This window comes from Anas platyrhynchos, chromosome 3 (assembly GCF_047663525.1).
Source record: "Anas platyrhynchos isolate ZD024472 breed Pekin duck chromosome 3, IASCAAS_PekinDuck_T2T, whole genome shotgun sequence".
NCBI classification, from domain to species: domain Eukaryota; kingdom Metazoa; phylum Chordata; class Aves; order Anseriformes; family Anatidae; genus Anas; species Anas platyrhynchos.
Genome location: NC_092589.1, coordinates 47,924,983 through 47,952,412, shown reverse-complemented (window position 1 = coordinate 47,952,412; position 27,430 = coordinate 47,924,983). Strand labels below are relative to the sequence as shown.

General features: G+C 42.1%; 1 protein-coding gene and 1 long non-coding RNA gene across 5 annotated transcripts in view; one reads left to right on the top strand and one right to left on the bottom strand.

The window, feature by feature from the left end:
- Positions 1–27,430, bottom strand: part of PDE10A (phosphodiesterase 10A) — a 367,399-nt gene that overhangs the window by 195,797 nt on the left and 144,172 nt on the right. Inside the window, exon 2 of one of the 3 annotated variants that reach the window (XM_072035843.1) lies at positions 4,959–5,058. The exons of the other annotated variants lie outside the window; for them this stretch is intronic. The gene's annotated coding sequence lies outside the window, so the exon portion shown is untranslated. The remainder of the gene's footprint in view (positions 1–4,958; positions 5,059–27,430) is intronic. 3 annotated transcript variants of the gene reach the window in all.
- On the top strand, positions 1,686–8,665 carry LOC106018735 (uncharacterized). 2 transcript variants are annotated; one of them, XR_002404466.4, is made up of 5 exons: positions 1,686–1,788; positions 4,935–5,052; positions 5,148–5,302; positions 6,117–6,270; positions 6,418–8,665. It is a non-coding gene; the product is annotated as an uncharacterized lncRNA (long non-coding RNA). The 2 variants fall into 2 exon arrangements; XR_001193029.5 differs by lacking the exon at positions 5,148–5,302 and having other exon boundaries at positions 6,418–8,663.

Genomic DNA, 27,430 nt, shown 5'->3' with positions numbered 1-27,430 from the left:
GCAACCATGCTGCTGGAATCATTGGTATTTTAAAAATGAAATGTTTATACACAGCTAACGAGGTTAAGCTAGAAACTGCAAAAGAAGTTCACTTAAGTTTCAGAATGCGGGCTGGCAGTTCAGTGAATAACGCTCGGAAAAATCCTCTCTCATTAACAGTTCATTCCTCAGGTGCCTTCAGTAAGATTTCTTCCAGATTTTCCCAAAATTTCCATGAGCAGACCCTCTCAAAGCAGGGCATGACCATGAGGCAGAGTTATCTGGAATGGCCTCTCTTATGTCTCTAGTAAACTTAGCTTCTGGGCAAAAAAATACACACAAACAACAAATAATACTGGAGGAAAGAAGGGTGCATGGTTTAGCCAAAGCAATAGAACATTTGACATGAAAAAAATAAATCTGGCTGAATAAAAGTTGAATGAGGACTTCAGATTATAGCCTGACGAACAGACTGCACTCCAAAACGGTACCTGGCTGAACAGTTGGTTTAACTTGCTCTGTGTGATATAACAGTACCTAGGAGTAGGAAGTGATCTAAAAATATTAGTGTTCATATGTTAGCAATAGTGTTTTTGCAAAACATTAAAATATTGTCAGAAAGTAGAGAGCAAAGCACGCAGCATAGCTGTAGTGGTTGCCAAATGTCTCTGTCCCATATTGTTAGAAACTTTGAAATGTGCCTGTTCCCAAATGCCTTCTGGACACCAATTTCCTGCCTCACTGTCTCACTTCTTCCCCCGCCCCCAATAAATCAGTTTTCCTTCTCAGCTCCGTGAATCACAAAACTGAATGCACTCTGAATCACCCCAACACTCATCCAAAAGGTAATTCCCCGAGCAACAATGTGCTTGATGCGGTGATCACAAACAACATCTACGTGGCTGAGGCGCAAGGAGCTGCGTGTTACCACCAGGCAGCTCTGGCCACCAAGGCCAGCTGAGCCCACTTGGGAGAAGCGCTCCACCTTTTAGAAATTTCAGCTGTTCCTCCCCCTCAGTTTCTGCCCCTTCAACAAATAAATCTTTCTGCAAAAATAAAAGTTTTTTTATTTTTTTTCTTAAAGTTGTCTGGAGCTATAACATGTAAAGAGACTGAGAGGGATACATGGATACAGACATACAAAATTCCCCAAAATCTCCTGAAATTTTAACCATTAATGACTGTCTTGATATTCAAGATCCTGTACTTCATAGTCATGTGGGCAGATATTTTTGTGACATCTAGGTACATTTCAACATAGGCATTGGTTTTTCTGATTTTGATTTCACAAAACGGGTTTAAAGTGAAAAACAAACAAACAAACAAACAAATACCACGTAACTTTCTCTTCAAGTAGAGGAGCAGGCCTCTCTGGGGAGGTGGATGGGCTAGAAAAGCATACCCAGGGCACAGGGGAGCTGACACTGCTCCAGAAATTGCTGCCCCACCAACAGCCCATCTTCCACCCTATAGGACAGGAATTTCTCTCTGCTGCCCGTCCACCTTATTCGGCCCCTGAAGAACAACCCATCTGTAGCTCACTCTCTGTTGCCAGGAGGACTGTTGAATTTTACCTAGCCATCAAACTGCTGGCAGTTTTGCCTCCTTTCCTCCACCCTATTCAGTAATCAATTACAGTGATGAGGCAAAACTGACAACCCCAGTTACAATGCTGCTTCCAATTTGCGTCGCTTATCCCCAATTAAGTCAGGCAGGGAGACATTGCCTGCACCATAACTCGGTTGTTGTTCCTCAGCAGGAGGTGATGGAAGTCCCTTACACCTTGTTTTTATGCTGAGAACCTTTCAGGTATGCCTGCTCTCCATTTCTGCAAGTATGAACATCACTGAGCTCATTTTTATCTCCTTTGCTTTCATGTCTTTGTACACAGAGTTCTTTCTTCTCTTCTTTCTAAGTCAGCAACTTGACAGTTTTTGCATGTTTGAATCTCTAGGAGCTGGTGCCTTGTTTCATGTTAACAGTGCTGTGACTGTGCTTGAATTACAGCTGCAATGCTGAGCAGCACAATGAAAGGCTCCTCAGAAAGGGCTTAGATGAATCCCACTCGCTGTACCTCTGAACACTTTTGACCTTCCTCTTCATGCACCTACCACAACTCTGGAGTGAGGCCTTGGTCTCCTGGGTGGCTGAGCAGGCTCTGGCCCCTGACACAGGCTGTGCGTCCCTCCTGACCCCCCCAAACTTGGCCTGTGGTGCCAAGCTCCACACCAGCACCCGGGGGCTCCCTCTTCCCTGACCTCAGCAACACCAAACTCCTTATTTTCACTTTACAGGGGCTATTTTCAAGTAAATCCCCTTCCCCATCCCCTACCCTCCTCTTTGCTGCCTCCATCTGCTCACCCTGGGCCTCCCCTGTCCCCACTCACCCCCTGCCTCCAGCCCCTTTGTGCTCCCCTCACATGCCTGCTCACAGGCTCTTTTCACACTGCCTCTGTGCCTGGATTTCTTGTCTTAAACCCCATCTGGCAGGCATTTGCTCTCTCTTCCTCCCACCTTATATCCTTTCACAAAATTGTCTTCAATGAGACTTAAACAGTGGACTCTGCCACATTCAGAAATTTTTTAAATGCAGTCATATTGTTCTGGAAAACTCACTGGCTCCAGTCATCAGAATTAGTTTCTCCAATCATCAGGCTTGTCTTGCCCTCTTTCACTCTCGCCCCTCTTCCCTCTCACCCTCTTCCCATTGCCCTTCCCTCCTGTTTGTTCTCCATTGAACTGGGGCTGGAAGCTTTTCAGGGCATCTTTATCTCGATGGGAAAGTGCCATGCATGTTGATGAATGAGAGGATGGAGCTGAATGGAACCAGAATGTCCCCCTAACTGTTGGTACTGCAGGAGATGCTACATCTGAGCTTTCTTAACAAATGCCAGCCAGAAAGAGTGAATGGAGAAATTAGTGATTTTGCATGTGTCAAGGAGTGATTTCCTGAGGTAAAGTGTAAAAACCCCATCTATAACAACAACGGGCATTTTGCCTTTCTGACTGAAGGCAACAGAATCTGCCTGGGAACTTCTTGCCGTCTTTCAGCACATGGGAGCAGCAGACCAGACCTGCAGCAAATTACCCTTTTCAAAACTCAGAGTGACTGCATTTTGCATTCTCCTCACATTTATGCCAGATCTGGCCTTCCTCTCCTACAAATGCCAAGCACTGAATTTCAGGGCTAACTGAAGAGCAACAAGTGCTGTGCTGCCCAAGTTTTGAAGGAGGCAACCACATCTGCCTGGCCCACTTTCTCCAACCCATGCTGGAGATAATATATATATACCCAAAAATGGGCTGTGAGCATTATTTTTTCCCTCTTAATTTACAAAAGTGATTTAGATGCATATATTGCTCCATTATTTGGAGCAATCCTGTTCCCACAGGAGGGTTGTGGGGACCTAGGCACTGTGAAACCCTTACTCTGTTGACTGTCACCCAAACCCTCTTAGGATCTTCCTAGTGGAAGCAATTACACTACTGGGAAAAGCACCCTGGGCAGGAGGACAAGAAAGGTGTAGTGCCAAGAGAAGACAGCAAGGGGCAAGGATGGCTCCTGACCTGCTGTGAAAGGGGAAAGGACTGATACTGTGACAGAGGCATCATTCACTCTCCTGCCTATTTCTTGAGCAGTCCCCAATGGCAATTTGAAATCAAGCAATTATTTCATAATGGGTTGCATCAACATAGTAGTCTAGCATCAAACATAAAAAGCAGCACATTTTTTGCATGTTGGCAGTGCATTACTCAATTAATTTCTTCATTAACAACAAAGGAGAAGTGAAAAGATACCAAAACAACTTCTTTTGCAGGGTAGAACACTAGAATCAATGCAGTGGTATAAAACCAGAGGGGAATGGGTATCTCAGAAGGCTGATGTTAGTAACATCATTTCACCTTGAGGCTGACCAGATTATTATTGCAGTTAGTGATGTCCTAAGACTCAATACAGCACTCCTCACCCCTTCAGAAAAGGGGGTCTTGTTTCATTCACAGGAAATGAAACAGGAAGCTTCTGTCATCCACAGCTCAAACCTTTCCCTGTGGTTTGATGGCTTTCTGGTTGCCTGAAGGGCATTAATGGTCGCAATACATTTCTATAAAAGGCAGGACAACCACACTTCAAAACGCATTGCTAGAATGAAAAATTATTAGCAAGTCTCCTCAGTAGTTTCACTGGAAGAAACTCGGGGATGAATTGGCTTGCAGACTTAACTCCATTCATTTATAAGAGTCCTTCCAGGCAGAGTGGAAGAAAACAGGGTGACAATATTGCTTCTGTGCCTAAATCTCAGTCCAGATCTGCCAGTCTCAAAAGTAACAGCGGGGAGCAGCTGGAGTTTCCACACCTGGAATGGCCTAAGTGTCTTGGTGGCATTCTTATGGGAAGGAATTTATATCACAAAGAACAATCCCAACCTCCTATCTGAAAAGTAACTAACTTCTGGCAGGCTAGTTATCATCAACCATTACTCTGAGAGGAATCTCAAGACTCCTCATTCCGATCTACTGACCTGAAGTTATTAACTGTTTGTCAAGAAGAACTGGATTTTTTTTTTTTTCCATGGGGAATTTTTATAAGAGGGTATAATTAATCTATGCAGCTAACTGCAAGAAAGTGCTAACAATCATGAAAGCTAATTTTCAAGGACTTGTAAATCCTTATATGCCTTTTTAACAGTACTAGAGAAATCTATAGTAATAGCCCAACAATTCATTCCTGAGCTTTTATCTCTGTTGTGCCAGTGGAACCCCAGGGACTGTCCTGAAGTTTGACAGAGTGATGAGAGCAGACCGTGGTCAGCAGTCGCTGTACATTTCTTTAGAGTGTCACCAGCATTTTACTGCAATATTTTTTCTCCTTCATTAAGAACAAGCTTGAGTTGTAGGGCTATGAAATAAAAGTTACATGAATCTAGTTTTACATGTTTTGTTTTGTTTTATTTTAGATTGCATTTAGACTATGTATTTACCAGTTTGCTTGTCAAGGCTTTGAAGCAGGGACAGTCTACTTTGAAGCAGTATGACAAACTAGCACGACCGACCTCTGTTCTGGATTAGTCCAAGGTAATTCTGGAAAGAAAATAGCAAGAGATCAGTACAGGGGATACAGAGCACCTTAGAATCACCATTTTCAGTTGACCTTTCTTCTCTGCACTTAGGAGCAACCTCTGTCACTGGGATGCAAACAGTAGCACAGCAGTCTCCTTCCAGCGTCTACAATGCCACAGGCACAAGATATTGGCACAAGTAATTTTTACCAGTGGAATACCAGGGTAGAGAAAGACTGTCCTGATCCCCCAACCATGTACACAGTGTGAGTGAATGACAGGGAGCCAGAGAGATTAATGAAAACCTGGTTTAAAACACCTTGTTACTTCACAGTAATAGTCCAAAATCCTGTAGCCATAACACAATTTTAAGATGTGGTGGGTTTAGCCACTGCTGTGAAAGACTAAGTTTTATTCTGGTGCTTTTTAATAAGAGGGAAGGAAATGCCTCGCATTGCTCAGCAATGATTCCTTTGGGCAATTAGGAACGACATCAACAGGCTAGAGGGAGGTTTGCCCAGAAAAATGAAGGGTGCGGGCCAGAAAGCAACAACAGCAGACCCTTGGAGGTTTGAAAGTAACATGAAGGATACCCAGAGGCAAGACCGGGAACATCTTAAATCAGAGAAAACAGCAGTAGCTGTATAAAGCCCATGCTGTTTTCTGTTTTCAGGTTTACAAAAGCTTCTGCAAATGAGTAAGCCATATGAAAACGTTAAAAGGTTACAGATAAGACACGGAGTAAACTCAGCTGTATCTGTGTCACAACCAGCAATATGCTGCATTCCTAACTAGAAGATCCTGGATACATTTTGGAAGGGACTCAAGCTGCCAGGCTTTGAGCCAACACAATCTGTGGGTGGGTGCTGGATGCTTGCCTTGAAATCCTCTCCTTGCCAGCTAACCTATGGAGTAATAATGGCATCAGTTTTGGAGGGAGATTTCATAGTGTTTAAAGCTAGAAGAGCCCACAAGTTGATCTACTGTGACCTCCTGTTTATCACTGGCCATTAAATTTCACTACAGTCCTTTCTGTTAAGAATAATGATTTTGGTTATAATAAAGCAATTCTTTCTTCAGTCAGCCTCACTATCTGCATGCTGCAAGACCACAGGCAGGAAGGGAAGAAGGAACTCAAATCCTTGCAACCGCAGGTATGGTAAGACCACACATCACTTGTAGGTGATCCACATACCTTCCTGGAGAGGAAATCAGAATGCTTCCCAGGACTCAGGTGAGTGACCAGGAGAATCGTTTTTAACCCTGTCTGATGCAAATCTGATCAGCATTTTCACATGGGGTATGAGACTGTGAGACACTAAGCAGGTATCTTAAAATGATAACTCCCTCTACTATCTACTATCTTCTCTCTCATCTACAGCTGTGGCCTGTCTACAAGGAGCCAAAGGAAGGTGAAAAACACCCCCAGAACTCATCTTGCTAACTGTGCATCAGAGGGAAATATCCTGCCTAACCCCTGTGGGCAGCCAGCTGAAGCCATGGAGCATGAGACTTTATTTTAACACCAGGATGTCTTCCAGAAAGGAAATGGGGGAGGACAACAGGATGGAGAGATGAAGTATGAAAACACAGCACTGTCTCAATTCCAAGTAAATCTGCCACCTTCCGACTCCTGCATGCTACGCGGGAGATTTACAGGATAGATATTTTCAAATATCACACTCAGAGGTAAAATCATGTTATAAACTCCCTGCCTCTTTTTCCATCCCTATCCAACATTTCCTATCCAGAAACGGCAGAAGGAACTTCTAACAAAGAACTTAAAACAAGGTAGATTAAGCCCACTGAGATTATGGTAGCATGAGAAATAAACATAGCAGAAAACTGGAAAATAAGAGAGCAAACTAGGCTCATCAAGAGACAACAAAGCAAGCATTAATTTGAAAGTGAGGAAGAATATGCCAGCTTATTCCATATGTGACGGAATAAATATTAACAATGCTGACAACATTTTTAGGTGGACTAACGAGGGCAAAGGAGCAGAAAACTAGTAGTGAACGAGGGGTAAGTAAGCATATTTTATGGATAGAGGGAGATGAAGTATTGTGTCAGCATGAGTTACCTAGAGATGAAAGATGAAAAACATGACTCATTCACTATTTGTAGAAGTATTTTCCAAGTATTTGGAAACAGACACCATAGTTCCAGCATTTAGCAAATAAAGATTCTAGAAGATAGGTTGACATTATCTTCCTAAAAGACTAACACCTACATTTTTTAAAGCCCTTTGAGATATTTATGAGTAGCCAGGGGGTGCACTTGGAAATGTGAAATTTAATTAGTGAGTCACTACAGAATTATGAGGCGTAAATCAGGTCAGATTCATTTTTATGCAGTAGCTGTTGGTCTTGATTCAGGTGAGGAACCAAGAGATCCAACCTAGCAAATATTCAGGGATATTTGTCTTTTAATCAGGTTCCATGTGGACTGGACTGCTGAATAATCCACTTCATTCATTAACAGTAATTTTAAGAAATGAGCCTGATTCTGTTGTCGGCATGCTAGAAAGCCCATAGATTATCACCACCGGGAAAGTTTTCTATTTTAAGAATGGGAGCAAGGAGGTGGAAACCTAGATGTGGAGGGTTTATATCCTGCTCTGGATCTGGAGAGCAGAAGGGCACTAAGAGGGCTCTACCCTCATTCATCACTGAGCACCTGCATCAGCTAGAATTTCACCATCCCTTGTGCTGCACTCTGCAGGCAAGGCTCTACCAGCTCTTTTCCAAAGGTGGATGCACACACAGACAAGAGAAGCTGGGAAAGGCTTATCTCAAGTTACACAGCAAGTGTTTGGATTTGTGCTGGGGCAGTAGTCATGGTTTGGCCAATGGAAATGATGTGTACAAGCCATCAGCAGATTTCAAAGAGGTGGTCATGACTATAAAGGTCATGCTCAGTGCTGTTGCTAGCATCATTCCTACTCTGCAGCAGCAGAATTTCTACCCCAAATCCCTCCTGTGCTTCTAACTCCTTTTAATGTGAAAAATCATGTGATTTTATTCTTATCTTCAGAAATACTCATCTCTGCTCCTGTATTCCCTGTGCTCACTCATCTTTTCATCTCCTTCCATCAGTCAGTCCCTGATCATCCTTGCAGGTGCTGCCTCCTGTTCTCTGTTCAGAGCAGAACAACATTAAAGACGGCTAGCAGGTACTTGTTTGCAACACGGAGAGCATGCTTTATAAATCCAAGCCCTTGAAAAAGTGAAATGGAAGTAGCATCCAATCACATTGTGCTGTGGCTGCCTGCTATCAAAAATGTAGGTATATAAAATATCTAAACAAGGCAAGGGCTATTTCAGCTCTTTATATGTTTCCATTCAAAACTTTTGTAGTGAGTACAGCAACTTACAATTAAACAACTGCTCAAAAAATTCAGCTATTGTTCAGTTTCTTCATTTAACGCAGCTGATAGTGGTTGCTATATGCTTATGCATTCTTCTTTTTCCTTTTTGACCAGAAACACATACAGAAATGATCCACTCAGAACATTTTATTATTTTAAAGTAAGGGCAAGGGTGCTCGAGCTGAAGCCTGAAAACAAATTTGTCAAGTTTTAAAATCATTTTAAACTTGGTGATCTAAAGGAAGCCATCCAGAGCACAAGGCAGGAACTTTGGTTATAAACTGAATGAAACTCTACACACACACACACCACTATTATTTTACATCAGTCTGTGAATAATTGAAGCTGACTTTCCTAGCAAAATGGCAGCAAGTTTTTACACAAAAAACTGAAGGACAATACAATGTGCATCAAGAGGATGCACTCACAGGAAGCACGCAGACAAAAAGCCTTCCTTGTGGATTTACCAACTTTTGCTCTGCTCTGCCACCCAGCCCGGCCTCTAGGGTATTTTACATGGCAGAGTTTCTGCGGTTTTTCTTTCAGAGATGCTCTAGACAGTTTGACTTGCTGTGGATGGCTCATTTTACTCTCTGGCTATGAGGCATCAGCACAGGACTCCTGTGTTTGGCTTAGCAAGATGAAATGGAACATTTTGTAAGTTTTAAAATCTACTCTCTGGCCCTTCCCTCGTTCCCTGAAAAATGAAGACTTGAAAACAGCTTGCTTCAAACCAATTTTGTAAAGCAAGGTTCTAAATTAAACTCAACAACTAAATGTTAGGCCCCAAATAAGCTGGTACTGTCTTTTCTTATGCCTTCACAATCACTGCTTTCAACAGAATGAGAAAGTTGTACGCAATAGTTGCAGACTAGAAGGTAGTTAAGCCCCCACACATTACTAAACCAACACCATTCAAAAGCAACTTCCTCAAAGGATCCCTAAGGTATTTGCATGTGCAGTCATCAGAAGACACCAGAATTATCTCAAAACTATTAAACAAATTAAGGCAAACCACTTGAGACCTCTGTGTTTATTAATAAAGAGCTGTGGGGAGACCTATTCTGTGTTTTCAATTCCTCTGCATATTTTTGTTGCAGTGAACTGGAATAAAAGATGAATGTTCTGGCTCAGCCTGTAACAGACAAGCGCACTTAAAGATATTCCTTGGTATTCCTTGATATTCCTGGTGAAACACACAAAAGGTCACTACCTTCCCTGAACTCCCGCTAGGGCTCACACACACTGTCCTGTTACAGCAGTGGGGAAAAAACACGGCCCACCATTTGACCACACACACACACACAGGTGAGACAGCAACAGAAGGTTAGGTCTCCATAAGTCTCCATATACTGCAGACTTCAACGCTTTTTAGGAGCTCTGCAGCCCAGACATGGTGCAGACGGAGCAGCACTACACGTGTACTTGTTCCGATTGTCAGCTCTGAGCTTGGGAGAAGATGATCTTCCAGCTTTATTCCCACATGTATTTATCTCGTTAGCACTTCCATTTCCCCTGCATCGTCATTAGGTGATTTCACCACCTTCATCAAGTAGATAGATATATTGTTAGAAGTGGCAAGTTTTAGAGTTTTTCAGAAGCAATTTATATGATACTTAGATTTGGTAATGATGGGGAGCCTCAGCAACTTCCTTAATGGGTGCCAACTGCCAGTAAATACATGCAACTATCTCCTATATATCCTATATATGGTGTTAAAAAAAGAAAGCAAACCCTGCAATCCCTTTGCATCAGCTCTGAATCCGAGATGATTGCTTTTGGATTCCCATCTTTCAATATACAGAGTCTAAGCAGGTTTCATTCAGTTTAGTGGTCATAAGAGTATCATTATTAAACATTGGCAGAAAACATTTTATCAAGGAATGAAACAAATAAAATTCCTCAGAAATCAGAGCTTTCCCATAACAATGCCAAAAAAAAAAGAATCCCAAAATATCTAGTCTGGACACTTCTGGATTTAGGGACCTATATTCTCTTTTCCCACAATGGATGAAATTGCAGGTGGTCTATTTTCTACACAGGAGCAACTCAGCCTCTTAGCTTTTAATGTTCACCTGGGCTCACAGTGTTTGGATCATGGTCTTAAAGGCATACCACGTTAAACCACACTGACCACATCTCTTTTGCCAAGAGCAATATGATGGCTGTGGGGCTGCCGGAGCTGCACATCCCTATGTTCACCCCTTCTCTGCTTCTGTGGGGATGCAACTGGCTGCCCTGAGACCCCAATCCCCTCCATCCCTCACCCTGAGACACTGCTTGTGAGGAGCCAGTGCACACGCTTCTCAACCCAGCCAGCTCTTCTGCTCTGCCAGCTCCCTTTCACAGGCAACTCTTTTCATTTCCTTATTGTTTGGTTCAGCAGAATAGCGAGTTGGGGGAGACTGGTTGTTTTTGCTTCTTGAGACAAGTAAGTTTTTCTGGTAATGCACTGCCACATTTCCCAAACAGCACAATAAAATGGAGAGTTTCTCTATAGAGTGACTCACTACCTCATAGGGCCATTCTACAGAAAAGAGAAAAAAAAATGACAACACAGAACTTTGAAAGAGTTTTCAGTCATAGGCTACCAGTTAGAAAAAAAAAAAAAAAAAAGAAAAAAAAAAAAGAAAGAGAAGAAAGTTACATAGTGGTTAGCCCAACTTATTTATTTAACTCCTAGGGACTGAATGTGCAGAAACATTTTTAAGTGTGTTCTAAACTTCTGTTGAGGGTTTGGAAAAGTGGGAGCATTAAAAACCTTAGTCATCTTCTCCAGCCTAATAAAAACTCCAAAGCAAAACCCCAAATGCAGCAAACAAAACTCAGCAGAAAGGGGTTTGTAATGGCGTTCACTACACCACGTCTGGCAGTCACAGATGGGTTTGACTCGCCCATTTCATTCCCGATCGGGGCAGTTCAAGGCAAATGCAGTCAGAAACAAAGAATTTTACTGCAAGTCAAAATTGCAACTATAAACAAGGATTAAGAAAAGAAATACCAAGAATGAAGAAAGTAAGGAACAAGAACAAAGACTATAAGTCTCATCTATTGCTAGGAGCTAAGCTTTTCTGCCTCCTCCTTTGTCTGAAAGCTTTGTCCCCATGTTGCTGCCTGGCACTGGCTGTTGAGAGGGCTCCCAGGAGGCACAGTGCTGTGGTGCTGTGCAGAATGCTCGGGAGGAAGAAAGCACTGCAGCTCTGCTGGCACAGTCTGTGCCACGGGACTTGGGGCCAGCATGGAGAAATGCAGCATCGTTGGTGCTGCCGTATCCTAAATACAGATATTCATGGACAACTGAGGAGGCAGGGAGGAGAACACTGTCCTCATTTGAAGATGAAGAAGCAAACAAATCCCCTAAACAAAATTTTTACATGCCTTCCCTACCTGCTGCTCCCCATCAGCTATCAGGATGCCCAGCTGACTCTAGATGACAATGGGCATCACTGATGGCTTACATTTATAAACAATTATCCTTGTGTTGCTCCTGATATTTGGGTGGGAGCTTCCTATGCACATCTGCAGACAGCAATAGACACCAGTCTTTCAGCAAAGCTACTAGAAATCTTATCCAATGCTGAATCCAGGTTGGACTGGTCAGAGACTGCATCAGTCGGTACACAGCATCAGTGCCATCGCTATGGGAACGGGGCTGCATGGAAGAGTCTGAAAACTCTCTCGCTTTCAGTTCAGGGAAGATCATATTAAACTCTGTTGCTGCTGTTTCTTTTAATCTGCCTGCAGACCTTTCACTGCTGCTGCTCCAAACAGCATCAAGTCTGCACCTCCAGAAGGAAAGTTCATTTCTTTAAAACAGGACACAAAACTTCAGTACCAAGGAGCTACGTCACCAGTGAAGTTTGAAGTGTGATGGACCTGAACTTTCTTTAGTGCTTGCCCATTGCCATTAACTACTTCATACTTATTTACCACCTAGGATGAGAACTAGCAGGAGCTACAGTTGATAATCCTGTTGATGTGTTAGGCTGCCACAGGGGCAGCATGCTAATCAATTTTGCCCCCTCATAAATAAGAATGCTTTTCCAGAAAAGTTGTTAAGAACAAAACCAATAAAGCCTGGCTCACAAAATAATCTGCTTGCATATTGAGCTACTTTCCCAACAGCATTTAAAATTCAGTCTAAAACCCCACAAACAGTTCTGTGAGAAAGGAATCTACCATTCCTGAAGGCAGCTAAATGTGCAATTACTTTTTTACACTGACAGAAGAAAAGAAAAATCAGCCTTGGAATCACCAGTCTGTCACATGGGCGAGCAGCACCCGCTGACACAGGCTGCAGTAGTGTCATACCAGGGGGAAAGGGGCAGACTCAAGTCTCCAATTCAACAGCAAGCAAACAGATTGTAACCTGTGAGAGATTCCTGAACCATTAAACTACCCTTCAAATAGGGAAAACATCCATGGCAAAAGTAAACAGGAGTTTACAATTAAAAAGGCCAATTGCTCACTGTGCAGAACTGTTTTTTGTTTTGTTTCTTCATAAGAAAATACACAGAAACGCAAAGCCCATGACCTGCAGCTGTGTGCAGTTCTGCAAGCACCACACACACAGGCATAGTCCTTCCTCAGTCCTCCCTCCACAGACAGAACCAAAATATTTCACTTACACTGCAGACTCTCGCTATGGTTTTAGAGTTCATAGGTTGTATCTTGATCTGAATACAAGCTTCAGTCTCCTCTGTGCTGGATTAGACAAGCACAGAACTCTTTTGGCCTTCATCGTCTACAAATCACCTGTACGTGGTAGGACAGTGCCGTGTTTTAGCCACAGGGAAGCAAAATATGCATGTTTCACAAAGCAGCCAGGGTCACTTTCACCCTGTATGCACACAGGGATCCACAAAGCCCACAGGGACTATCCTTGTGCTGAAAGGTGGGCTTTTGCCTCAGACCCATGCTGAATTAGGACCTGCAGCCATAACACTGTAATGAGTTTTACATATTCATCTTTCATGCATTCATACCACTACCAAAACACAAGTGCCTTTCACACATGGATTCAGCACCCATATTTTATATCCAGATGTAGCCAGGCTGATGGATAGAACAATTCCTTTTGTTCTCTTCTATTCATACTTTTTCTTATGGCACCTTCCCATCTAGGTGCTGAGCCTCCATTAGAAACCTACATTTTCTTGCTCCTCAGCCTCACACTTTGCTGCCTTCTCTTCCTGCAGTAAAACATAAAAGCAAAACTATACCGTGTCTTCCATCCTGCTCCAGGATGAACCTCATAGAAAGACAGAAATCTCATAGATCCTGACAGAGCAGACTTTCTACAACAGCTTCAAAGGAAGGTTGTATTTACAAACATTTTTTTTTGTCCTAATTCAAATACAGCATATATATTTTTGGTCCAATTGTCTTCTAATAAAGGAAGATACAGGGTAATCTGCATTTTTATTAGTTACTCTGCTTTATCCCCACTCCCTAACTTGACCTGGAGCAGATCCTGCACCATCCTCAGCAGGAGACAGGGTGGGAAGGGAGGGAACTGACTGTGCTGTTCAGGATTGCATCACATTAAGGTCTCACTCCAAGGGCCCGTGCTAACTAGGGAGACGAAGCTCTCCTCCCACCTCTGCTCCTGCTAGTGGGAAATCTCTGCCTGACTGAACCCTCTTTGCTGATCTGCCTTTCAATAAAACCAGGCAATTAACATGCATCGTGAAACTAGAGTCACAGGATCTTCAGTATTGCTCGCGTGCCCACCTAACCAACGCACGCTTCCTAATCCACCACCTACACGAGGGTGCTTTGCTATGAACACAAGCAGCACAAATCACAGACCACAAATCCTAGCCTCAGTCCTGCCCGACAGCAGTATCACTCCGAGTACCCATTGCTCCTGCTCTGACTAAATTCTGTAGCCAGTACCTGCCACTGCCCGTGTCTTGCGTGGGGAAAGAGCAGGAGCTGGGGACAAGAGTGCAGAAGGGCAAGCTTGCTCTCTGCTAATTAAGTGCACAGGCTTTGCAGTAACGGTAAGGGCTGGACATGTGGGTGGAAGGTATGCACTGCCTTCGTTTTCCAGATTCTTCCTTTTCTTTGGTCCTGTGTCAGCAATGCTGCATGTACACCAGCTTTTGATTTTTATGCTTTCGTGGCTTAAGGCCATTAGGGTTGCTATATACACACAAACATACAACATAGCTGTTTCAAAACAAAGATTTTTGTGCATTAATATGCAGAGGGTTTGCCATCAGAAAGCATTACCACAGACAGGAACACCAGATTTAGCAACAAACTGATACAAAGAAGTGTTATTTAAAAAAGAAACAGAGAGAAGAAAGCACAGGAACACAAGGAGAAAGGCAATACCAAATTCTTTTGCAGATATTTATTAAACAAAAGGATATAACAGATGCACTTGTCCAAATTATTTTCTGATGTAACCTCACAGGCTTCAGAGGAGGAGTAAGAATCAAACTATCTGCTCTGAAAATGAATTATCTGGTCACCATACCCATGTAGGTGGGCAAATTACCTTTACAACTGAAAATTAGAAATAAACAAACTGGAATTATTGAATTCAGCTAGCTCCAGATCGATCAGCTTGCCTATATTAATCTCATTTTCTTATAAATGAGTCATTTGAAATGGAAAAGTTCATTTTGTGGAAGTCCAAAAAATTCAGACATGATTCTAAAAATCATAAAGCTTAATTTAAGTAATTAAAACTTCATCCTGCAAAACTGGGCTGATCTTGTAAATGAGTTAATTTCCTTGGGTCTCACTTCTTGGAGCAGACAGAAATGACCAGAACCATGTGGAAAACAAACAAAGAAACAAATAAAAACAGAGTGAACACAGTCTCCTCTCCTCATCTCCCTGAGGAGAGACAGTTCTCCCTCCTCATCTCCATTCATGAGAGAAAGGACACTGGGGCACATTGGGTTCTGCACTTTCTTCTTTTCCCAAGGTTTGGTCATGTTTCCCTAGTCCTGAGAAACCTGACCGAGACTTACTAAGAAGTATTCAGAGGAACAAAAAGGCATTTTAAGGACTGTCACTACAAATTTGTATTTGTTCCAAAAGGGCTCTCTTATGAAGGAAGAACATAGCAAACTTAACAACTTGGGCTACACAGTCTGCAATTTGGATCTCTCTTTATTTCGTTTCCACATTGCATGTGACAATGAAAGGTTGTGACATTCTAAGTGGTTCCAGACTCCATCAGGCTGTCCACAATGAATTAAAAAACAATAAAACCCAGATGTTTTCTCAAGTAAACACTTCCTTTCTCAGCAAAGTGAACCAAATGCAAAGGATACTGCTGAAAGTTTTTTTCTAGTATTTTATTTTATATAAAGGTATCTTCTACTTCACTGGCACTTCAGTGTTCTCCTTCCAACACAGTAAAGCCTCTGGCGCTCTTTTCCTGTATTTCTAGTGCTGAAAGCCAAATTCTTGAGAAAATATCTCACTTACATGAATGACTTTAATTTGCTTGTAGATATTTAACAAAGTCTACATCTAAAATAACACTGACAAGTTAAATTGGCCCCTGGAACACGGTTTGCATTGAGGTAAATGAAAAGATTACTTCTTCAAAAAAGCTGACTTTTAAAGCACAGAATTTGTGTCCTGAACAAGGAACATGGAATTGCTTACCAGAAAAGAAAAGCACACCTACTTTTTATTAGCCAGTCTGAGATGTACGAAAGCAAAAATGAATAAAGCCACAAATGCTACAAGTAAATTGACTAGATGAAACCATTTGCTTTAATCTTTTAAAACACTTTTTTTTAATAACAGAGGTAAGGACTTTTAAATGAAATATAAATATTAACCCTACACAGAATTATGTTTTTGAAAAACACTTCAAACATGAGATCCCAATTGCAATGCATTGCAATTTCCTTAGTAAGAATAAATCAAAACCAAAACCAAAACCAAGACCTCCAAGCCCAGGCCTGCAGATGACAACGGTTTATCAAAACTGGGCATACCTGAACATGAATACAAATAATGCAGAGTGGAAGCCTGCAATACCAAGAACTATTCAAAGAAAGAGATCCCCATAGAGGCTATTTCTAACCCCCCTTTTTCTCTGTTGGAAGGGCAGTTGCATTTCCACTGTCCTTCCAGAGCTCCTGGGAGATAGTGGGAAAAAAAAAAAAAAAAGAAAAAAGGGAAAAAAAAAGATGCTATTTGCACAGCCAGCCTATTTCCATTAAAGGCCAGTAGCACAGCAGACAGACACGCCTAGCATTTAGCAGCACCAGCAGGTATCTGTCTCTCAGAAGACAGTGGTTTCATTCCCCTTTCCCATAGGCATGGTCTTCTGTAGATCCCCCCTCCAGCCCCCACTGAGCTTCAGCAATGGCTTGGTGGAAAGCAATAGAACTAGAGTAAACTTATTCTAAAATGCAGTTCTTGTTGTAAGCTCTGTAGATGGAATCGTTTGATGCAGAAGAAGCTCTGAGAGATTAAACAATTCTATACCTACTCACTCTCCAATATTACAATGTATTTTCAAGCTTAAAGGATTGACAGAAAGTTTTTTGGTTTTTGACTTAGGATCTTCAGCTAATATATATCAGTCCACCTAAGGGGAAAACAAAACCCAGCAACAACAAATCTTATTCCTGATCTTGTCATCTGGAAAAGCCAATAAGAGATTTCAGTAACAAGGGTTCAAAAGGATCCAACTGTATTTAACATTCAGGATGTATATTAACATGACAACAGTCAGGGTGATCCTGAAAGCCAACCAGAGCTTCCCTTTTTACTGGATGCTTGAAGAAAAAATAAATATATTAAAGAGATAGTGGAAAACATGAAAAACAGCAGTAACAAACAAGTGGAATGAGGTAATCCTTGGTGAAAACTGAAATTGTGACTGTAGTCATTGCTCATTGCTCTATGACATTAGAAGAGCTGAAAATATTTTTGCCTGCTAAAACCTGACATCATAATCCCAAGGCCTTTTCTGAAAGAGTTGCCATTGCTGCCATTAATAGCTGATGGTCTTCTTGCACCCTGCTGGCATCTTGCAACTTTGGGTAGTACTGAGGCAGATCCTCTCCTCCCTCCCCTCACTGCAAATCCACATTAACCACGCTTAAACCAGCAGCAGCGTTCTGGAGGGATAGCACTTGCCGAAGAAACAGGCACCGGTCCCACCACAATTTTAGAATGAGGAGAATTTCAAATTACTTCATTTTAGCTGTTAGACACTCTCAGTTTTGAGAAAAGGGGCTTTAAGTCTCGCAAACTGTTGAAAACATAGCCTTTTCGCTTATCACACATTCTGATAAAGTGATTTGGAAAGCCTTAAAAAAAATCCTGGAGAGGAAAAAAGCAGCAAAACATTCTTTACTGACGGCTTAGATAGAGAGAATATAAAATTCTTCTGACCAGGCCACATCACAAAGGTTTACTTGATAAAAGCAACATGTTGATTTATTCCATTCCTTTCCCCTGCTGCCCAAGCTGTGAAATACAGGCAGATGATGCAATCCCTCTGAGAGAGAAGTAAAAAAAAGAAAAAAAAAAAAAAAAAAAAAAAAAAGGAAAGAAAAAAAAAGGCAAGCAAGCAGGCAAGAGACTATTTCTCAGCGTAGCATACTGCTGGCATGTCCAAAGTTACGTAAGCCATTCCTGAAGGGACTGCAGGAGCGCCCGAGTTCACTGCACTGCAGGCAAAGCTGAGAGCAGGGCGCTGCAGCTTGGAGCCCACCGCAGGAACGCTCCCGAGCCTTGAGCCCAAGCAGGAAAAGCACCAGAAACAGACAGACAATCTTGAAAACCAAACAAAGCTGTCATCAGCATTTGTGTTTATTAAAAACAGAATCAAAACCAACACTGGTGATTTTTCCTAACTAAAGATTAGCAGAAAGTCTTTTGTTCTGGTGTCTGAACTCATCAACCATGCTTACCCTTTAAAAACAAAACCAAACCAAACAAAAGCAGAGGCAGGAATTATAGTCTCTTTTAAAACCATGTGTGATCCTTACCAATTTCTGCATAATATGTTTTCAAGATGAAATCACTAAAAATTACTTGAATTCAAGGTATTTTTTCTACTTGTAAGTGAGATATTAATTATACAGTGTTAATTCACACATAAAATAACATAAAATTAGACAAAAATAAAGTTAAAGATTTAGATGATTTCACAACATGATGGGATCATTATTTTTTTTCAGTGTAATAAATTATTTTAATATAATTTATGTATCTGGTACCTACATACGGGCCAGATCAAATTCCTCATGAAGTCTGGAAAGGCTTGCTTTATTTCAATGGGGCTTTGAACTAAACAATATCTTGGGTATTGCTAAATTTCCCCCACTTCTCCCATTCTCATTTTATTGCAACTTTGAATCTCATGATATTTAGCCTTTTAGGCAAGACTGCTTGCTTCTGGCTTGGAAAAAGCAGCTTAAGACAATTGGTTTTCATTTCTGTAAATTAAAATAAAAGGTACATCAGCTTTGCTTAAAATGTACAACTGTTGAATCCTTCATTTTCAAAGACCAGAAGGCATCCTGAAAAAGAGCAAGCAACCTCAATTAAAAAAAAATAAAATAAAAAAATCATGAAATTCTCTATAGCATGAAAATAACTAAGGTCCAGATCATTCAGTTATTTCCAATTTCCAGATAGGCACATTCATTTTAAAACTAAAGTGTCTTCCTAGACTTCATCTTGCCTGTCACAGCCAATTAGTCAAGGACAATTATCCACAAGGGCAGCGCATAAAGAAAAAGATGAAAAAGAATGGGGCTCTAACAGCACACACGCAGAAGAACAATAATATCTGGGATATGAATTATGCCAAAGAAATCCCGAGGTCTGTAGACTTGGGAATCATCCCACTCGGTGGGGATCTGATAGGCATCGAACAATGGCTAGATGCACAACAGAACAGCCTGCGGCAGGAAGTGAAGAAGACCTTGGTCAGCTGAAATAGCAAAGGAAAACAAGGTAGAGGGAGCGCAATGCTCAGTGACATTCTCATCTGTAGAGCTTCATGCCAAAAGACCATGACAAAGCACATAGGTATGTCCTCGGCTGTCTGAAAATACAGTACGGTGCCAGCTGTGGACAAACACTTCTTTTAGCACGTATCTTCCAACAAAGAAGTCAGCACAGATATGAAAGGTCAAACCAGAGGAGGAGGTGACTCAGGAGGGCACTGGTGCAGGTGTTCAATTGTTCAGTAACCACCACCTGCTCCACTCCATCCCATCCCAAGCTGTCCTGTTGCAATTGCTCCTCTAAAGTATTTATTAAACATGGCCAGAAGCATGCAGGGTTGAAACACCATCTGAAGCCATCATATCTAATTTTGCTGAACATATGAAAGTGTTGAGCTTAAGTTCTGCTCACTTCACAGAGCTAACGGCCAGCATCCCTGCACTCCAGCTGGCAGGTGTGCCAGCCCAAGCAAACCTCGCCTGAGGAACATTGTGCTGTACCATTGCAAGTGGAATCGAATCAACAAACAACATAAATAACAGTTCCTTGAGAGAGAGTATGACTGTAGCTGGAGGGTGGGACTGCAGATGCTCTATCTGTACTTGATCTGGGCACTATTCTACATCAATAGTGCTGTTCAGACATTTCTAAACCTTTTTGGAAACAGTACAACCCGAACAGCCAGCCAGAACCGAACAGAGGGACCTGAAAGCCTACACCTGCACTTCTGAAATGCTCCTCAGATCTGGAAAGACCAGCCCTGCCAAATCCATCTCCAGACACCAGATAAACACTGTAAATCCCTTGCCATCACCCTGTCAGAGAAGCATCAATCATATCATCACTGAAGCAATTCCAAAACTCTTCGGCACTGAAATTGCAGACAGAACCTTAACTGACCCTGACCCAACCTTTGTCATACAGTACGGGGAACAAAATGGCTTTTGGGTCGTGCACTGTCTGACTTGCGAGTGAGAAGGAGGATTTCTGCTCCTCTGCAGAATTGTGGAGCAGAGGGTACCTCATGCTCAGCCCCAGCCCTCCAGCAGTCAGGAGCTGGTGACAGCAGCCAGGGAGAGACCTCTGAAGCTATGTTGGCTGTACCCTTGCTTATCCTCTTATGGGAAAATAACCAAACCCCTGTCTCTGTTCAAGCTAAGTGGATCACCAAAAATTTCTGAGTGAGCAAATGTATCTTGGATGGGCCATATTCCGTCATTGAAAATGAACATGGTCACAATCATGAGCATTTCAGGTCAAAAGTTATTTAAATTACTTGCACAAAGCACAAAAATGCTCGTGTCACTTCCCACCTTAGATACAGACCTTTTCTACTTCTCCATCAAATGAAGAGCAATTCTGGTTTAAGCACTGGCTGCAGCACGGAGGCCAGAGGGTAACCTCAGGTCAGAATATGCTGCAGTCTCAGGGCCAAATCCAGGATCTTTACTTTCTCCATCTTATCTGCTCACGTCCACTGCTGTCCTTCGTGAGCTACAAATGTTCAGTATGACTAGATTTCTGGCTCTTTCTTGTTTAAAGACCTTTAAGTAAGTTTATTAACAACTGTGTATGACATGATCTATGCACAGAGCAAAGCAGCCCAGACACAGAAATTGAAGCTTTTTCCCAGGATCTCTCCTGTCTTCTTTCATGCCCAGTAGATCTGCAAGGAAAGTTACCACTACTTACACTGCTGCTACCAAGGTGCCACTGAGGAGCAAACAGAAATTTGACCCCAAATGTCCTGTCTCTCCCATCCTGTTACATCTCTCTAAAGCAAAAGATGTAGGAGGGTTCTTATCTGTTACACAACACACAGGCTGAGGCCCATAATGAATGTTTAAAAAAAATAAAGATAAAAAAGGAGTAAGAAAAAATAGGAAGTGAAAATCCAAATAGTCAAAGCAAAAGATATTACATACAAGACATAGGAGAGAGACCTTAAGAGCTTCAACCCAGGAACATTTCTGCAATCCCTCTTCAGAGCCACTGCTCTGAATGGATGAGCACTGCAGAGTATCGAGACTAAAAAGAAAGCCTCAGGGGCCTGCAGAACATGAGGCCAAGCATTTCTCCCTGATCTACTGACTCCCAAAGCTCAGAATTAAGCTGAAGTTTTGTTTACATAAAGAAATGAACAAATACCTTATACCTTTCTTATGCAACAACAGTCCCAGAAATATACAGCAATCAGAGGCGGTGACCACCGTGGCCGTTGGGAGACTCTTGGCTAGATGGCATTAAGAGCAGAGTCCTGTTACTGCATTACACTCCTTGCTCATGAATTCCACACCAACATGTCTCCGCAGCTGAGAAAAACAGCTCAATGCCAAGGATTTATGTAACAGGTGTAAACAGCAAAGGAAATTCTCTGGCAAACCTACCTACTCAGCCCGAAACCCATCACCAAGACAATAAAAACAAAGAAACTAAATAGGAAAAAAAAAATGCCACTAATTCCACAAACACACTGACTGCAATGTTAAACAAATACGCCAAATTGCTTTGTGAATTGCCAAGTGCTGTACTACTAGGTTTCCTCCTGCGCAGCGTCAGTGTTGTGACCGCAGGTCTGGTTAGGATCACTGCCGTGAAAAATAAAACTTGCGAGATAGGCCACACGGTTTCTTTGAGCAATAAATTATCTTCAGCCTGGTTTGGACAGCAGCAAAGTGCATACAGGATTCAACAGTGAAATTTCAGCCTCTCGAAAGTCAGTGATAAAAATCTCATTTGTGTCGGCACGATCAGGTTTTTACTCCAACCTCACGTTATGCTCATTTCAACTGTAAAAATACAGTCTTCGACAACGCAAGCAAAACGGCAAGAAATGTACCAACAATATAGCAAACATCCCCTGCTTGGGAAAACCATCCTTTAGAAACTAATATTTTTAAGGTCAAACCATGTTGTAATCTGTTTCCAACAATGATTTTGGACAAGCCACTTCAGTGCTCTATGTTTCAGTGATCACAGCTGTAACAGGGGGACAACACAACACCCTACATTTCATTTTTATTTTTTTAAGCCCATCCAAACCAAGTAGAGAGGAAAAGTTACTTCCAGTGCTGCAGTCCCATATTGTTAAGTGTTGACAGTGAGTGTAATACGACCAGCAAAACTTTTCCACTTCCACTGAATTCTTTTCCTTTCCTTTTGTTTTACAGCCTGCTGAAACAGTGATAGTCCACATCTGGATAGTGTCTGGTTCAAGGCAGACACCAAATAGAAAAGGCCATGTTTGGGATTAGAGGCGCACAGGGTAGAAGAGCCATTTAATGCTTTTTTGCACAACAGTGTGGGGAGGGGAGGAAGTGGGCTGTAAATGTTGGTGACATTTTATGCTGCTTTCTGAGCCCCAAACACTTAGTTTGAATTTAGTTTCTTGATCCTTCTTTTCTCTGAACAGAGACTGTACCTCATAAAAACGATGAAAGAAACCATAAAGATTAAGTTATTTCAAACGTTTCCAACAACTACCGTATAACCTGTATAAAGGGAGAGCATGAATGAATTCTGCCGCGACAGCCTTATCATACATAACAGCCCCCAAGACCCCTTGGTGTTACTACCTAGACACAGTAGGAAAACCACATAGTAATATCGACAGAGTACACCAGCAAACAATGGAAATAAGCACCTTGTAGGCATACCAGCATAGAAAGACACCCAACAAGGAAGCGATGAATACGGTAACAAAAGAACAAGCAGAGATCAGTCCAGGGTCCAAATGGGGATGGAAATTACTCTATTATCCATTAAAAACAGTGAGAAAAGCAGCTTACTGTAACATTTCTGAATTTTTTGTATCTCCTACATTACCAACATATTCTCTCTGCATATCAGTTAACTTATTGCTACAACTGATGAGTAATTACTTAATGCTGTAATGAACTGCATTAAATCTCTTTGAAATGTGATGAGTCTAACAGCATTCCAGCATGCAGGGGAAAAAAAAAAAAAAAAGCATTTAAAAACAACAACATCAACAACAAACACCCAAAAAAACTCAAGAACATAATCAGCTTCATCTCTGGAAGAAGGTATCAGAAACAAAGGCAGTCTCCTCCTTAAATAGAGGCAAACATCACCCCATGAACACAGGGGCATGCTATGCATGTGAAGGAAAAAAAAGACCTTTCAGTGGCTATTCATGTGAGAGGAGGATGTAAGAGGAAAAAAAAAAAAGAGAGAGAGAGAGAGGGAGAAGAGAAAGAAAAACAAGCCAAAGCAAACCACCACAGAGGCAGACAAGCAGAGGGAACACAGCATGACTAAGCACTGGGCTCACGGACCCCACCCCCTCAGAGAACATTTTGATTTACAAGTAAATAGCATCGCTTTGGGGTTTTGCCCCATTCCCTCAATTTCCCTACCACACCCCCCAAACATACACACCCAGCAGTGCAGCAATATAGGGTTTTGCATATTCTTTGCTGACATGTGGGGCAGTGTCAGATACACAACTCTCACCATCGTTTACTTGTCCTCATTAGTACAGCCTGCTTTGCCTGGAAATTTTGTTCAGCTGTTTGAGTCCAGGAAGGCAAATGATATTATTTGGTAACTGCAAAAAAGATGCTCAGCGATGTGAGAAATGAAAATGACCATAAATTTAAAATGTTACAAAGCCATTATTTTTGTGATTTTTTTTAACGCCATGGGGACAACCTTGGACACCTGAAATGTAGGGCTCACATTAAAAAAACAAAAGCAGCCATACAACTCCTAATATACTTAGAAAAAGAACTCATTTTTCTAACATGTCTTCCAAAAACATTTTCCTGTAGGACGTGATTACAAGTAGTTGAGGAACAAACATGTGGCCATAAGACAGCACACCTCTGAAACCTGCCTACTGCTTTACAATGAACTGCATCATGCTGTATTCACAATTCTCCACGTACCTGCTAACTGCGATGCTGTTAACGTCACCTTGCTCACAAAGAACTCAATAGACAATAAAATGAATTGTAAGAACAGAAAATCCCATGATAAATGAAGTGCATTAGTAAGAATATTCAAAATTCTGCCCATGTGGATGAGAACTGGGTCAGAGTTTCTCCCAGATATACCTGCCAAAGCTATGTAACAAATACACAGTTATAAAATGAATTAAGCAATCAAAAGAGACAAGATCTAAACTCTGTTATTCATTTCATTTTATAATAGAGAAAAGAATAGAGACACTACTGAATAAGAGCCACGTCATTTTCTCCCACATTATTCTTCATCATGACATACCGTGAGCAGAGATTAAATAGAAGCCCAGATAAGTTCAAATGATATAGCTATCAAACCTAGGTGTTTCTAATAGGTCCTTCACAATGATATCTGGACTATTAAAAAGAAGTGACACAAAGACTGTAAAATAAGTGAGAGACGGAGTCAAAGAGAAGGAGCTACTCAGAATAGCTTAACAGGATAACCACAGGGAAATGGGGATAGGAAGGAAGAGGCAACACTAACATTGTGTTTAATTTTGTCTCCTCCCAGTCAGCAAAAGACATAGGGTCTGATTCATCTCTCCTTTCTATTACTGTAAAAGATAAGGGACCCCATGGAAGACCACGAAACTACACCAATATAAGTGGAAGAGAATTTACAGTCTTTTAAATCTCTCCAGATTGTCCAAATTATGCTCATGCTGAAATGAAAAGGGCTTCTCTCCTCAGGGACATACAGGGTGAAAAGTTGGCATTATTGACTCCCTGTTAGAGCCACAATGCAGGAGGTGTCTGCACAGTGAATCAGGGGAGAGGGGGGCTGCTGCTCTGTTAACGCCTCCTCTGAGAGCAAATGTGCCAGCCAAGTACAAGCCTCATCAGACATCTGAGAATCCACCAAGCTGCAGAACACACCTGACCTTCCCCAAAGACACAAAACCATGGGGAACCACTCTCCATTATTTCTAGATCTGCTGCCTGTGGGCCTTTTAACGAGATGGTGGAGGAGCCCGTTCAGAGCCACTGTTCTTGTTGCAGTCACTCTTCATTACTGCTCCCAGTCACAGTCAGTAAAATAAGGGGAACCCTCTGAGACACTGGATGCCAGCAGAAAATTATCAACAGCCTGGTGTTTAATAGCAGCTCTGCTTGTAACTACTACATATGTTGTTTTTTTTTTCCTCTGTGAAATGTGATTTCTTTAGGATAGTGATTATAAAGCATTGTATTTGCTACAGAACCACCACAGTAATAAAAATAATAATACAATCAAATGGCAATGCTAATAGTGCCTTCCATTCACAGATCTGAAGTTTAATGACTCAAACCTGGCAGCACCCTGGGAGACTTGAAAAAAAAAAAAAGAGGTTTTCCTTGCTGTTAGAAAGGGCAAATGAACACACAGATGGATTAAATGCTGATTCCTCCAAAGGCAGGAGCAGAACCTGCAGTCAAAGTACGGAAACAACCCCAATTTTCAAACCAGTGGTTACATGCTGCCTTTCTCAGTGGTATCATCTTATCAAGGAGACTCATCATAACACACTTTCCTGTGCCAACCAGAAAAGTTGTACCAGCATAAAACAGAGAGAGAAGGGAGGTAGAGAAATTCCAGTGTGATTCCTGGAGTAAAAAGGCACTTCTTAATTTACTTTCGTCATTTGAGGTATGTAAGTAAGCTGAGCCACTATTACACTGGAACAAAAGTGTGGAAGGAATGATCTACATCCTGCTATAATTCTGTGAGTGCAACTAGCAAATTTTCCTTATATGAACAACCTCCTGCCACCTCTGGTGATAAATGGAGGGAATTGACTAAATGGGAATTAAACTCCGTTCCAGGCAAATTAACTTTTTAGCAGGGGCACCTTTACCCTGAGTGTCAAATATTTGCCACTGCTGTATTGCAATACATATACACATACACAGTGCCAAGAGCCCCTGGTACAACAAACTTTTGCCTGCAATTGCCGTGAGCTGGAGCAGGTGAAATTTGTGAGGCACCTTGGTCGTCCTTGAGCTCCAATAACAGTGCTGCCATGGAGCCAAGCTACTCCAGAACAAAATGTCAGGCACCCATTTCCAATCCTGTTACTCACAACCTGCCCACGATGCCATATTTCTCCTGCAGTGACATTTAAACTCTTCTGTTTACAGGGTTCACCCTGTAACTGGAGGTGCTGTGAGGCTGCTACATGTGGGGCCATCCGATGTGGAGCTTTTGTACTTTCTGCACAAAAGAGGAAGATGTGGTGTGCGTTGGGAAGACATGCTACTATAGTCTCAATACATGTCACCATGATGAGCCAGATTTGGTAAAGAGAGAGGGCTTTTCTGGAGATATTTCCATCTGTTGCATTTATAAATCCCCATGGCAGTTCAAAAGCATGAGAAAAGAAAGGACAAGAGAGGTTTCTGGGCTACCCTGTGTTAGCAATGCAGGGGAAGCTTTGCAGGGCTGAATTAGATGCCTCCTCCTTCCTGCCCAAAGCCCAGGCAGTCCTGCTGCCAGGGTGCAACTGCCTAGGGGGAGCTGAGGAAGGCCAGGGAGGCTCTGCGGCCCCCTGCAGCACAGCCATAGTCTCATAGGAAACACAGCCCACAGCCCACAAAGCTAACAACAGCACAGAGGGGCCATTTTGATCCTACTTGTTCATGCCCTGCAACTTCCTCACCAAATCTCTCTGGACAGTGGCCTACAGACAGGCTGGGCCAGACATTCTGGGGAAGAGAAGGAGCAAAAGTTGTTGTTGGTACTTACAGCTCTTTTGAATTTATTTTGGTAATGGTAATATCTGCTGTAGAGATCTGCACATGGACCTGAACATTACATTTACCTGAACCATGGATTTGTGTTTCTGAGAGTCTGCTTCCTGCTGCTGGGTTTGAGACCACTTAAATCCCCTGGTACCAAAGGACTTGCTGAAGATTTACAGTGAAAATCAGACCTCTAAGTTTAGAAAGCGGAATCAATGTAAAGCTCTGCAAATACGAGAAATACATCTAGGTGGAGGTGTGAAGCAGCCTGCTGAGCTTCATTACCAAGTGAGAAAAGGTTGGGTGGGCTCCCACAGGTGGAGCTGTCTCACACACAGCTCAGCACGGCACAACACCTCTCTACCAGG